Genomic DNA, 12,265 nt, shown 5'->3' on the forward strand with positions numbered 1-12,265 from the left:
AGACCAGCTTTAGCAAAATGTCAGGTCTGAAGTCCTTGAAAGGAAAAGACAGTCTAGGTGCAGCGAAAAGGACTGAGGGGAAGGGGATGAGGCAGTGAGGAGACACTGACACTGGATGAGGTGCAAGTGTCTTCTGCCGAGAGGTTCAGCAGGTTCTTTATACTTTTTTAGCAGCCCGTGAGATGACAATATCATGTGCATAGAAACAAAGCAGAAACAATCAGTGCATCCTTTTTTCCATAGACTTTTGGCCCTGATGCACCTGTCAACCTGCTGTGCCCTGGAGACCAGGTTCTTCTGAAAGCCATCTCTCCAAAACCACTTCCGCAAAGTGGATGGGTCACACACGATCATCCTGACTACACCAATGGCTGTCAAGCATCAGCTGTCCAGGGTCAAAGCGGTCCCTGTGGACAAGCAGTATGTATACAAGCACATGGGCCCAACTCGGGTTGCATCAATGCATCCCTGGTCCACATCCTACTCAGCCTATAGAGTAGAGGCCCTCTGATTCTCCTTCCTCTGTTTCTTATTTTTTTTAAAAGATTTATTTATGCAAGCACTGGGTACAGTCAGAAACACAGGAGGGTGAGAGAACTCACCAGAGACAAAGCGAAGAGCAGAACAGGCAGACTTGACGAAGCACACTGCTGAGGGGAGCAGTGGGCGGCAGGAGAGGTCTGCCCGCCATGTGGGACCCTCGCCTTGAGGCCAGGGATTGAACCGGTGCTGTAGAGGCTGTGGGCAGCTTCACAACCCAGCGCTCAACCGTAACCGCTGCGCCACCAGGGGCCCCTCTCCTTCCTCTGTTCTAATCCCATCTCTTCAAGCCACTTCCAGTTCTTCTGTCTATGCCCAGCAATTCCAGATCAGCACAGCCTCGGACCAGGTATTACCACTCATAGGGCTTCTTATCCTAATCTCCTCATTTTTTCTTTTTGCCCATGCTTAGTCCATTTCATCCAACACCGGATCCAAGAACTGTCCCATACCACCTTTAACCAACTCCTTCTCCACCCATATCCTCGCGCTGCAAAGACTGTCTCATAACCAGGCCTGAGCGCCCACCCTGGTCTTCGCCCCTGTCCAGCAGGAAGTAGCCAAAGAGAACCATTTCCCCTTTTCAACAAAAGGCTGGTATGAAAGGTTGATGCAGGGGCCAGGAATGGGGAAGCCCACATACAAACAACAGGATGGCCCTGACACCAGTACCTCTGATTCCATCAAACCAAAACTGAAGCCATAAGCAGGAGAAAACAACTCAGCTCCACGAGAAAACAACTTAGTTCCCCCTAAGCCTGTTTCCCCCCCGCTACCAACCCAGTTTTCCTGCCTAACCTCTCCTCACCCTATGAAATGACATCTCCCCCACAACGGGCACGATTTCAGGGACACCCCATCTTGGGTATGACGCTTGCCTGGGGGCGCAATGAATTTTCCTTCCTTTGAGAAGTTTAGCTTGGCTCCCTTTTCTTTACTGCGCCAAACTGTTCAGGGCACCCCGGTATAAAAAGGGTTGTCTGACTGTTTCCCGATTCTGGTGGAGTGTTTCGGATTCTGGTGGAGCTGCCTGGACAGGGCCGTTCTGAGATGGGCAGAGTTGGGGGTCCTGGAGGGCGGCGTCCTGGTGGTGAGATGCTCTGTGAGGAGTCAGAGAAGCAGGGCTCAGAGGAGAGGAGACTCGGGGGAATGCCCTGGGTGTGAGGTTTCCAGCTTTTCTCCCAGGACCCCTCTCTCCAGCCTCTGGATAACAAAACCTGGGGAAACGGGAAAGTAGATCATTTTTTCCTTTTACAACCTATTTAGTATTGAGGACTTTAAAAAAAAAAAACATAACATTTAATGAATACTGTTAAATTTACAGAAAAGTTGCAAAGATAGTACAGTTCTTATTCATCCCACACCATTTCCACTTTGTTAACATCTTACATGAATACAGTTGTATTTTTTTCACAGCTAATGAAGCAATGTTGACACAATTACCAAACTCTGTGCTTAATTTCATCAGTTCTTCCTAATGTACATTTTATGTTCCATAATCCAAATTGCCTCACTCAGTTACAGCCAGTTCTCCTCGATGTGCCTCTTGCTGACTGTTTCTCTGACTTTGCTTGTTTTTATAACGTTGACATTGGTGAGGAGTGATATTTTGGAGAGGTGTTGGGTTCACAGTTGGGGTTCTTGGGTCACGTCTGAGAAAAGTTTCAGCAAATTCCCCCTTTCACATACACAGTGAGTTTCCCCACAAGACAGAGACTTTTGTCTCTGCCAAAGAGAAGTTTTATTATTTTTTTTTTAAAAAAAGGGAAAGAGTCAGAACCCTGCTACCCTCCCCCACCCACTGAGTAGGCTCTCTCCGACCAACGGAAAGAGGGAAAAAAAAAAAAAAGCAAGAACGAACTACAGATCAAGTGGGACACTGAGTAGAGAGGAACTATTTCAGGCACCGCACCCCACAAATGGGAACTGTGGAGAACGGTGAAGAAATCACCACAGAGGTGATCGAGCGGCTCCGGGCGCCATCAGAGGAAGACAAGGATTCCACGGAGACCTATAAATAGCCTAAGGCCAGCTGAGAACTGGGAAAAAGCAAAGGTCAGCAAGGACAGGTCTCTGGTGCCACCTCATGACCAGAACAAAATCACCAACTAACTGATTCCCTGTTGGAACTAAGTAAATACAGAGGGAGGGAACTGTAAGGGACAGTGCCCAGCAACACAGCATCAACACTCTGGTGGAGTGTTGTCTCCAGTGCTAGTCTCAGTCTGGTGAACAGTTTCCGACACCCCTAAAGGAGCACTCCAAAGAGATGGAAGCCACCCTTAGGACAACTTGGATCCTTCTCTTTGGGGACTTGCTGGCGCGGGGTTGCACAGAGAGGAGGGGGCAGAGCTTGCTGGCTTTCAGGGCTGCTTCAGAACCCAGGGGTTCTCTGAGCCCCTCTGGCTGCCCCCCCAACAGTAAATGGACTGAACGGTGAAGAGGAGGAGGAAGAGGAGGACAAGGGTCCCCTGACAAAACTAAGCATCCCGGACGATCTAGACAGCTGCGAGGCCATGGTGAGCTCGGCCCTGGGGCCCCTTCCCTGCCCCACCTTCCCCTCCCACCAGCACACCCTTCTTCTTGGTTTCCCCTCCCTTTGATTAAGCTTTCACCCACACCTCTGCTGGGAGCCAGTGGGTAGACACCAACACCATCCTCGAATCAAGTGTGCCCACGGAGGCCCTGAGAGGTGTGCCTCCCAACCTCCTGCCGGGCCCACAGGGGCACCCTGCACCTCTGGCCCACAGGTGGCATTTTGTGACTCGGCCTTGGCCAGTGCTGAGGAAGAACAGGCGCGGCTGCACAGGCAGCTAAAGGAGCAAAAGCTGCTCTGCTGGCTCTTGGCTCAGCAGGTAGCCCCATGGGACCAGGAGCCTGAGAAGATGGAGGCCCCAGCCCCCGGGGGAAAGTGTGCCTGGGGAGACCCACCAGGCCCTTCAGGGAGCCATGGAGAAACTGCAGGTGAGTGTGTGTAAGGCAGGAAGGAATGGCCACAGGGCAGGTTTTCTGATCCAGCAGACCGGTAAAGGAGAAGTGAGTCCTGGAAGCCTCAGTGAATTTTGCAGACTTTATTGGGATTTACCAGATACATGGCAGGTAGGGGTGCTAGGGGGCCAGGAGGCTGACAGGCCTCCCAGCCCCAGCAAGTCTTCACTCTTTCTGGGCTCTCTGGCGTTCTCTGGTGGTCTCTGCTGCTCTGCTCTCTCGGTTCTGCTTCTGCTTCTCTGCTGCTGCTGGCGTCCCCGTGACGCCACCCTTAAAAGCCCATCTTAGCCCAGGGGAATCCCATCTACCTATGCCCACACCTACTCCAGGTGCCCGCATCAGGCATGCATTTGGGACCGCAGGGTTCCATCATCCATCCTATGGGCGGGAGAGCAGAAAAGCCTGATACTTTTACCTTACCCTACAATCCACCCCCTCAGGGTTTTCTGCCAGACAGTCTATACAAGTGATACACACGTTTCTCTTGACGAATAGGAACACTGCAGCCATGGCCCACAAAAGCAAATGAAATATATCACAATGAAATATAACAGAACACAAATAAGTCCAGGCAGGGCATCAACCTAGTGGCAAAAGACAATTATTGGCACCAGTAGATGATCCACCACTTCCGCTGCCGAAGGCACTGCTCATGCGAGGGAGGGAACCACTCAGGCATCAGCTGTCACACGCCAGGAGCCATCAGGCCTCCCGGCCCCCTCCGGCTGCAGTCTCGGCCACAAGCCACACACCGCATCCACCCCCAGGATGCACTCACTCTTGGGTTGGCGATTCTGTACTCTTTGGGGGTAATCGCCCATCCCTCAGGGTTTTCTATCTGTGGTCGCTCCAACGCTCCACAACATGCAGGCCCCTGCACTCAGGCCAACCCACTGCACAAGCACATGGGTCGGGGATCCGTGGATACAAGTCCACATGCAGCCTCTCTTGGGTCCCCTCTTTGGCTGTGGGCTCCACCACAAGCCACGTTCCCTACCCACCCCCAAAGATGGGCTCCTCAGCTCCTCCCCCTCACTCAACTATGAGCAGGGCATCACCCACAGGTGATTTTAAAAGACTCACTGGCCTTTAGCTTACGTAGTGCGTAACAGCCGCTCAGGGCTTCCCGAACTTAGCACCAGCTTTTGCCTTCTCAGTTGGCTTTTCTCCTCTGCTTAGCTGCTGGGCAGTACACCGGCTGCCTTTGGCCACCAAGGCCCACTGACACCCCCAGACTCCCATCTCTGGGGGTGGACAATCCCATCCTTCCTCAGGGTCCCAAAACATATCAAACTTGCCAAGGTCCTCCCCCTTCTGGCGGGATTGTTAGTCCATTAGTCCAAGTTCATCGGCTTTTCCCTTTGTCCACACTGGGGAGCTCTGAGTCGTGGTCCTTTCTCCCCCGATGATTCTTGCTGCCTAGGCGGGGATTGTTGGCTGGTCCTCTCGGGCATCTCCTCCAGGCGAGGTCTCATCCCGCAGCTCCGGACTTTGCCCTTCCCCTGTCCCGCCATGACACGTCCAGCGCTGTCACAGGCAAACACTGTCTGCTGCTCCTCAGTCCCTCCCGGTCTTCGGAGGGCTCCATACCGGTCTGCATGGATCATCTTGCTGACTTACACCAATTGTAAGAGAGGAAGGAATGGACACGGGGCAGTTTTCTGATCCAGCAGACTGGGTCCAGGAGAAGAGAGTCCTGGAAGCCTCAGTGGCTTTTGTAGGCTTTTATTGGGATTTACTGGATACATGGCAGGTAGGGGTGCTAGGGGGTCAGGAGGCTGACAGGCCTCCCAGCCCCCAGCAAGTCTTCACTCTTTCTGGGCTCTCTGGCGTTCTCTGGTGGTCTCTGCTGCTCTGCTCTCTCGGTTCTGCTTACGTTTCTCTGCTTTTGCTGTGAATGCCACCCTTAAAAGCCCAGTCTTAGCCCAGGTGAATCCCATCTACATATGCCCACACCCTACTCCAGGTGCCTGCATCAGGCTTGCATTCAGACCACAGGGTTCCCTCATCTATCCTAAAGGCGGGAGGGCAGAAAAGCCTGATAGTTTTATCTTACCCTACAGTGTGGTTTTCCGGAGGGCTGGGCGGGCTGGGTGCTGGGCAGGCCGGCACTGCTGAGCCCCTGAGCCCGCTGTCTGGCCGAGGGCCGCTTTACCGAGCTCATGCAGGAGAAAGTGGGCTTACAGGACTGGATGGAGGAGCTGGAGCATCGATGTATCCAGATGTCTGGAGAGACTGACACCATCGGTGAGCGGGGAGGCTTGTGCCCTGCAGCTGGGGTGCTATGCAGAGGCTGGGGAGACCCCAGCAGCTGAGCTGTCTGCGCGCCCTCCCCTAGGAGAATACATCGCTCTCTACCAGAACCAGAGAGCAGTGATGAGGGAGGAGCACCAAGAGAAGGAGGAGTCCATAAGCAGCTGGCCCAGGACAAAGAGGAGATGAAGGTAGTCAGAGCTCTGGCTCCATGGTGGTGCGGCTGGGGCAGGGCGGGCTTCTGAGCATCTCTGCTTCCAGGTGAAGCTGTTAGAGCTGCAAGAGCTGGTTTTGCGGCTGGTGGAGGCACGCAACGAATGGCGGGCGAAGCCCTGAGCACCTGCCCAGAACCCTGCTGCTGAGCCCACTAGCGCATGCCTAGTCCCCAAGAAGCTTGGCACCGCCAACGTCCAAGGTGAGGAAAGCCCCTAACGGGCGGCTGGTCAGGAAGAGCACACTCCGCCAGGCACACAGCATCCTGTCTCTGTCTCTCTGTAGGGTAAAGAAAATATCAGGCTTTTCTGCCCTTCCGCCATCAGGATAGATGATGGATCCTTGTCCTGAATGCATGCCTGATGGCGGGCACCTGGAGTAGGGTGTGGGCATAGGTAGATGGGATTCAGCTGAGCTAAGACTGTGCTTTTAAGGGCGGTGTCACGGGGACGCCAGCAGCAGCAGTAGAAGCCGAAGCTGAAGCCGGAAGAGAAGCCGAGATCACCAGAGAGCCCAGATAAAGTGAAGATTTGCTGGGGGCTGGGAGGCCTGCCAGCCTCCCAGCCCCCCAGCCAGCACCCCTGCCTGCCATATGCCTGGTGAACCCCAATAAAACCTGCAAAACCACTGAGGACTCTGACTCCTCCTTTACCCGGTCTGCATGGGATCAGAAAACCTGCGCTGTGCCCTGCTCCTGCCCTTACTCTCTCTAAAGAACCAAGTAAGGTGAGCCTTGTCCACGATGTGCAGCCGACCCAGGCGAGGCCCAGCTGGGCCTGACTCCCCTCGAGAACGCCTCTGCGCAGCAGGTCGTTCAGCTGCTTCAAGAAATGCAGAACTCCCAGGAAGGCGTCACCATTGGAAACAGCCCATGCCTTCCCTTCTTCTACCAGGCTGACGACAACGAGGTGAAGATAATGGTGGTCTAGGCCACCGGCATGGGGCCGGAGGCTCTGCCCCCACCTGGCCCTCACCAACCCATCCCTGTTCCCCAGGCTTTCCCCCCCATCCTTTGGCTCTCCTTCCCAGTCGTCCTTTCATCCCTCGGCTTAAAAAGGGGTCCAACAACTCCCCTATCTAATAGGGTGAAATAGGTGCAGACCCTAGCCTCTGAGGTTAGGGCTGTGTCTTCATTTAACTCTGGACTAATCATACTTCCAGAGGCAAGGAGCTAGAAATATCCAGCTAGTTATTTAGGGGGCTCCGTTCTACAATATAGGGGCTCCTTGAATGACCAATTGAATCCTTACCAGGCCTTCTTGCAGAGGGCCTAGGTTATATTAGGCAATTTTGGGCCACGTGCCCCCCACCTCACCCCAACCATGTCGAGCGGGGCAGCACTTTGAAAGCCCAGCACGGGGGCTAAGTGCAGACAGAGATACCAGCTGGGGCAGGTGGGCACCAACACCTGTCTAGAGTGTAGCCACAGAGATAGCAGTGGTTTATTTGAGACCACCCAGATCCACAAAGGGGTGGCCTCCCCTGCTCCCTTTTGAAATTTCCCCATGGGCCTTTGCACCCAATTTTGTTTTTGTTTTTTTGTTTTGTTTTTTAATTTTTTGTTGGACCCAATAATTGTTTTGATTTTTCTTTATTTTTTTTTTTTTTACTTTTTGTTGCACCCAATTATTCTGGAGGTGATCCCTATCTGCAAAGGGGAGGCCTCTCCTACTACCTAGCAAAAGTCCCCATGGGAATGTGTGCCCGATTATTTTGTGGGAACCCACCTGTTAAGGGGGGGCTCTGCTCACTACACATGTCTTGCAGCTTGAGGTTACCCTGTCCCACTCACAAAAGTCCCGCGGGCATGAGGCCACCACAGTCCTCAAAGGGGTGTCCTCCCCTGTCCCCGCTCACAGGTCCGCGGGCATGAGGCCACCCCAATCTGCAAAGGGTGGCCTCCCCCATCACCCCTCAAGTCCTGCGGGCATGAGGCTACCCCAATCCACAAGGGGTGGCTTCCCTGTCCTCCTCACAAAAGTCCCACGGGCATGAGGCCACCCCAATGTGCAAAGGGGTGGCCTCCTCCTTCCCCCTCACAAAAGGCCCATGGGCATGAGGCCACCCAATCTGCAGAGGAGTGGCCTCTCCCGTCCCGCCCCTCACAAAAGATCCACAGGCATGAAGCCACCCCAGTGCACAAAGGGGTGGTCTCCCCCTTGCCCCCTCACAAAAGTATGAGGCCACCCCAATCCACAAAGGGGAGAACTCCCCCATCCCCCTCCTCACAAAAGTCCTGCAGGCATGAGGCCACCCCAATCCGCAAAGGGGTGGCCTCCCCCGTCGCTCCTCTCGAATGTCCCACAGGTATGAGGCCACCGCAGTCCACAAGGGGGTGGCCTCCACTTGCTGTCTTTGCAAAAGTCCCGTGGGCCTCTGTGCCTGATTATCTTGGGGCCACCCCGGATTTGCAGAGAGGTGGCCTTCACTGCTTCTTTTACAGAAAGTCCCCATAGAGGGGATGCATGGCTTACTCAGGCAATTTGGGGTACACACTCCCCAACCCTGTGGAAAACTGGGCTTGGCCAGAAGCCGGGCCGGGGTGGCTGGTGGAGGCCAGGCGGAAGGCGCGCGGGCGCCCCGCGGTGTACATACTGTGCTGGGACGTGTGTACATGGGGCTGAGACGGCCCCTGTATCACAGCGGAGGCTGCGGTGGCCCCTGGGAGAGGAGGTTTCTATGAATCAGTTGACATCGAGGAAACTTATTTATAGATCGCCCAGGACAGAGGAAGGAGGCAAGGCCAGGGAGTGGTTCCTGGTGTTTCACTTTTGTTTCTGAATAAACCGAACTCACCACGTGGTCGGGCCCTGGGATCTGGGCTCAGGCGCTGCGCTGGGTGTGGGTCCTGCCAGCAGAGGGCAGGCTTCGGGGTGCAAGGTGCGCATTGGCGCTGCCTGTCAGGGCATCCAATCCCCCTCAGCTCTCTGACCTGTGGGGCCTGTGGGCTGCGTGCCGCCCCGGGAGGGCCAGAGTACTGGCTTCCAGCCTAGGCATTTCTCCTCTCACCCTGTTCTTCTGGGGCTCCCACCCAGGCCCCATGAGTCCTCCAGGCTGGCACTCCTGGTGGCCACAGCAGGGTTCAGATGAAGACCAGCTAAGTCCAGGTGCTTTCCCGAGCAGCCTGGGAAAAACTGGGCCTCCCAGGCACCCCTGCGCCCCATGCTTAAACCTTCCGTTCCCCTTGAACGCCACAGAACACAGCCAGCACACAACACGTTGCTCCCCATTGTTCAGAAATGGGTTTCATTCTCAGCCAAGAGACAGCAGGACTGGTCGCGGCCAGAAGCACACAGCTGCCGGGACAGCACCCCCATGCTCGGGGAAGGGGCAGGAAGGTGGCTGGGGGGCTGACTGTGCACAGGCCGGGAATGGCAGGGAGGCTCGTCGGAGGTGGCACGTGTTGGCGGGGGTGGCTGGGGTGACAGTGTTTGCTTGTAGTTGGGCCACAAGACTCAGAAGGACAGCACAGCCGGCGGTTCCCAGCACCAGAGATGCGCGCTTGCACGTGTGTGTGTGCCCGTGTATTTATAGACATGCATAGAGCAGGGCAGGAGCAATACCACCGAGGGGGCACAAGAGTCACCGAGGTCACGCCTGGGGTGTCAGCTCACCACCACAACAGACTAAAGTCACAGATGAAGGGGGAGGCTTGGGGCCGGGGGCCAAGTCACAGAACAGTCACCCAGGCAGGCCTGGGAAGAGAGGTGTCCCAGGAAGAGGAGGGGTCTGGTTAGAGGCCGAAGGGGGCCCTGGGGCTCTCAGGATGGATGGACTTGCCTGACCCGATCAGCTGGCAGCTGGAGAGAAGCAGAGAGAAAACGGGGAGGGCAGAGAAGGGGAGAGCTGGGAAGGCAGGTGCAGCCTGGGCTGCAGCGCTGGGGGGGAGGTGGGGAGGGAAGACGAAGCAGGGGAGGGTGTGGGCAGGGGTTCTGGATGAGAGGAGAGGGGGACAGGGAGGGGGGATGCAGGAGCAGGAGCTGGAGCCTCTCCCTGCTCACTCGCCGGCCTCTCACACACACGAGACAGTGCACCCGTGTGCCAGACATGTGATCGGCCCCCTCCGGCTCCCTCCTCTCTGCTCCCCTGTCTTTCAACCCACCAGCCCAGGGTCACCCTTAGTGTCAGGAGTAGGCGGCCTCGGGCCCCACGTGACTCCACCATTTCTGATGGAGAAAGACAGGGGAATACCACTGTTTGCCCCGGGAGGGCAGAGCTGAGAGGATGGCTGGAGGGAGCACCGGGGCTCCCTGGGGTAGGCAGAAAGCACAGTAGTTCCCCATATGGACCCTGGGGAGGCAGGGAGGGCAGGAGGCCAGATGCTAGTGGCCACAGGCTTATAAGTCTAAGAGGGGAGCCTCAGCAGGCTGGGGGACCACAGGTCGTGTAGGTGAGGCTGGGCCCTTCCTGGAGTGGAAAAGCAGAAGAGCAAGCATCAGTGTAGGGGTGCGGGGGCAGGCAGGTCTGTGGGGCAAGTTTTACTGACCAGCTTGGGTAGAACTCAGAGAAGCCGACTTGCCCAGGTCAGCCGACACTGAGGTCCCCTGGCTGAAAAAGGAGAAGTGACACTATGGAACAACAGGCCCAGGTCCATGGGCCTGCAGGCAGGCTTCGGTGCTTCACCTGGGGCACAGGGACTGCCTTGGCCCTGTGCTGGCGGGAACAGCAACAGCAGGCATGGAGGGCAAGGCGCTCTGTGGCCTGCCTGGTTGCAAGGTGGCTGCGGGCCGAGGGTGTGGCTTGGACCCTCAGGCTTTCCAAAGCCATCAGACAACCTGAGCCTTCCTGAAGGCGACTCAGTTGCCACAATAAGGAGGAGGGGTCAGACCTCCTCTGCCCTGTGGTGGATCCGGTTCCAAAGCTCCCAAGGTGGCTGCCCTGCCCCAGCAGCACACTCACATAGGGGGATGGGGGCTGCACCCCCAGCATGAATTTCGAAGGCTCCCTGACGGCCTGCTCCCTGACAGCGGCACAAGCGGCCTATCAGCTCAACACCCTGCGTGACCATCTGCACTGCGGGTCCTCGAGCCTAGAGACTTCCACAGCCAGAGAACATCCACCTAGGTGGAAGGCCCGGGTAAGACAAGTCTCAGTGGCTGTCTTCAGTCGGAGGTACTTTGGGAACCTGGGGTTGGCTTGCCTGTATGAACTTAAGTGTGTGTGTGACCAATATAGGAATAAATTCTCTCTGAGAGCCAACTTCTGACTGAAGCTTATCTATCACTCGCGGCAGATGCCTTCTCTCAAACCTCGGTCCCTTGGGGCTTAGGCCAGATATGTGCCCTAAGCGTCTCATCTTTTACTGCAGCGCTGCGTGGCCTCAATACCAATTGGACAATGGCTCCCACGGGCCGAGCATGGCGCTTTTGACTTCTCGATCCTTACAGACCTAAAGAGTTCTGTCACCGCAATGGAAAATGGTCAGAGATCCCTTCGGGCCAGGCTGGCTTTCTCTTGTGCTCCGTGCCCCCCTCCAGCCCCTCCCTCCTGAAAACCTGCCACACTCTCCAAGTCTTGAGACTCCTCTCACTCTCCCCTCTCTGGACCCTCTTCAAGGTTTTCTGATCCTCTAGATTCTCAGTCTTCACCTCCTCCAGCTCATTCGTGCCTGAAATCCTGGACGAAATGCCAACCTCCAGACTGGGTTTGGCCAACTCCCTTTGTCAGATGCCTACTGGGCTCTGTCTGTAGACGGCAGCTCTTGCGAAGGTGCGCGAGGTCAGCGAGGGCTGCCCTAGGCATGGTTACCCTCGATCAGGTCATCCTCACCCTGGGTCGGCTGCACATCGTGGACAAGGCTCACCTTACTTGGTTCTTTAGAGAGAGTAAGGGCAGGAGCAGGGCACAGCGCAGGTTTTCTGATCCCATGCAGACCGGGTAAAGGAGGAGTCAGAGTCCTCAGTGGCTTTGCAGGATTTTTATTGGGGGTCACCAGGCATATGGCAGGCAGGGGTGCTGGCTGAGGGGCTGGCAGGCTGGCAGGCCTCCCAGCCCCCAGCAAATCTTCACTTTGGCCAGGAAAGCTGCCCAGGGAACCAACTCCGAAAGGCAGAACTCAGAGCACTTACCGGGGCCCTGACCCTCAGCAACCATAAGAAAGTCACCATCTATACGGATTCAACATATGCCTTCCTTATGGCTCACAGTCCTGCTGCAATTTGGCAGGAAGGGGGTTCCTCTCCACCCAGGGGTCCCCCATCATGAACGCTAAACTTATCCTTAAGCTTCTAGCAGCCTTGCAGCTTCCAACTGAAGTCGCCATGATCCACTG

This window comes from Talpa occidentalis, unplaced genomic scaffold (assembly GCF_014898055.3).
Source record: "Talpa occidentalis isolate TD23 unplaced genomic scaffold, MPIMG_talOcc4v2.1 talOcc4.2, whole genome shotgun sequence".
Lineage (NCBI taxonomy): Eukaryota > Metazoa > Chordata > Mammalia > Eulipotyphla > Talpidae > Talpa > Talpa occidentalis.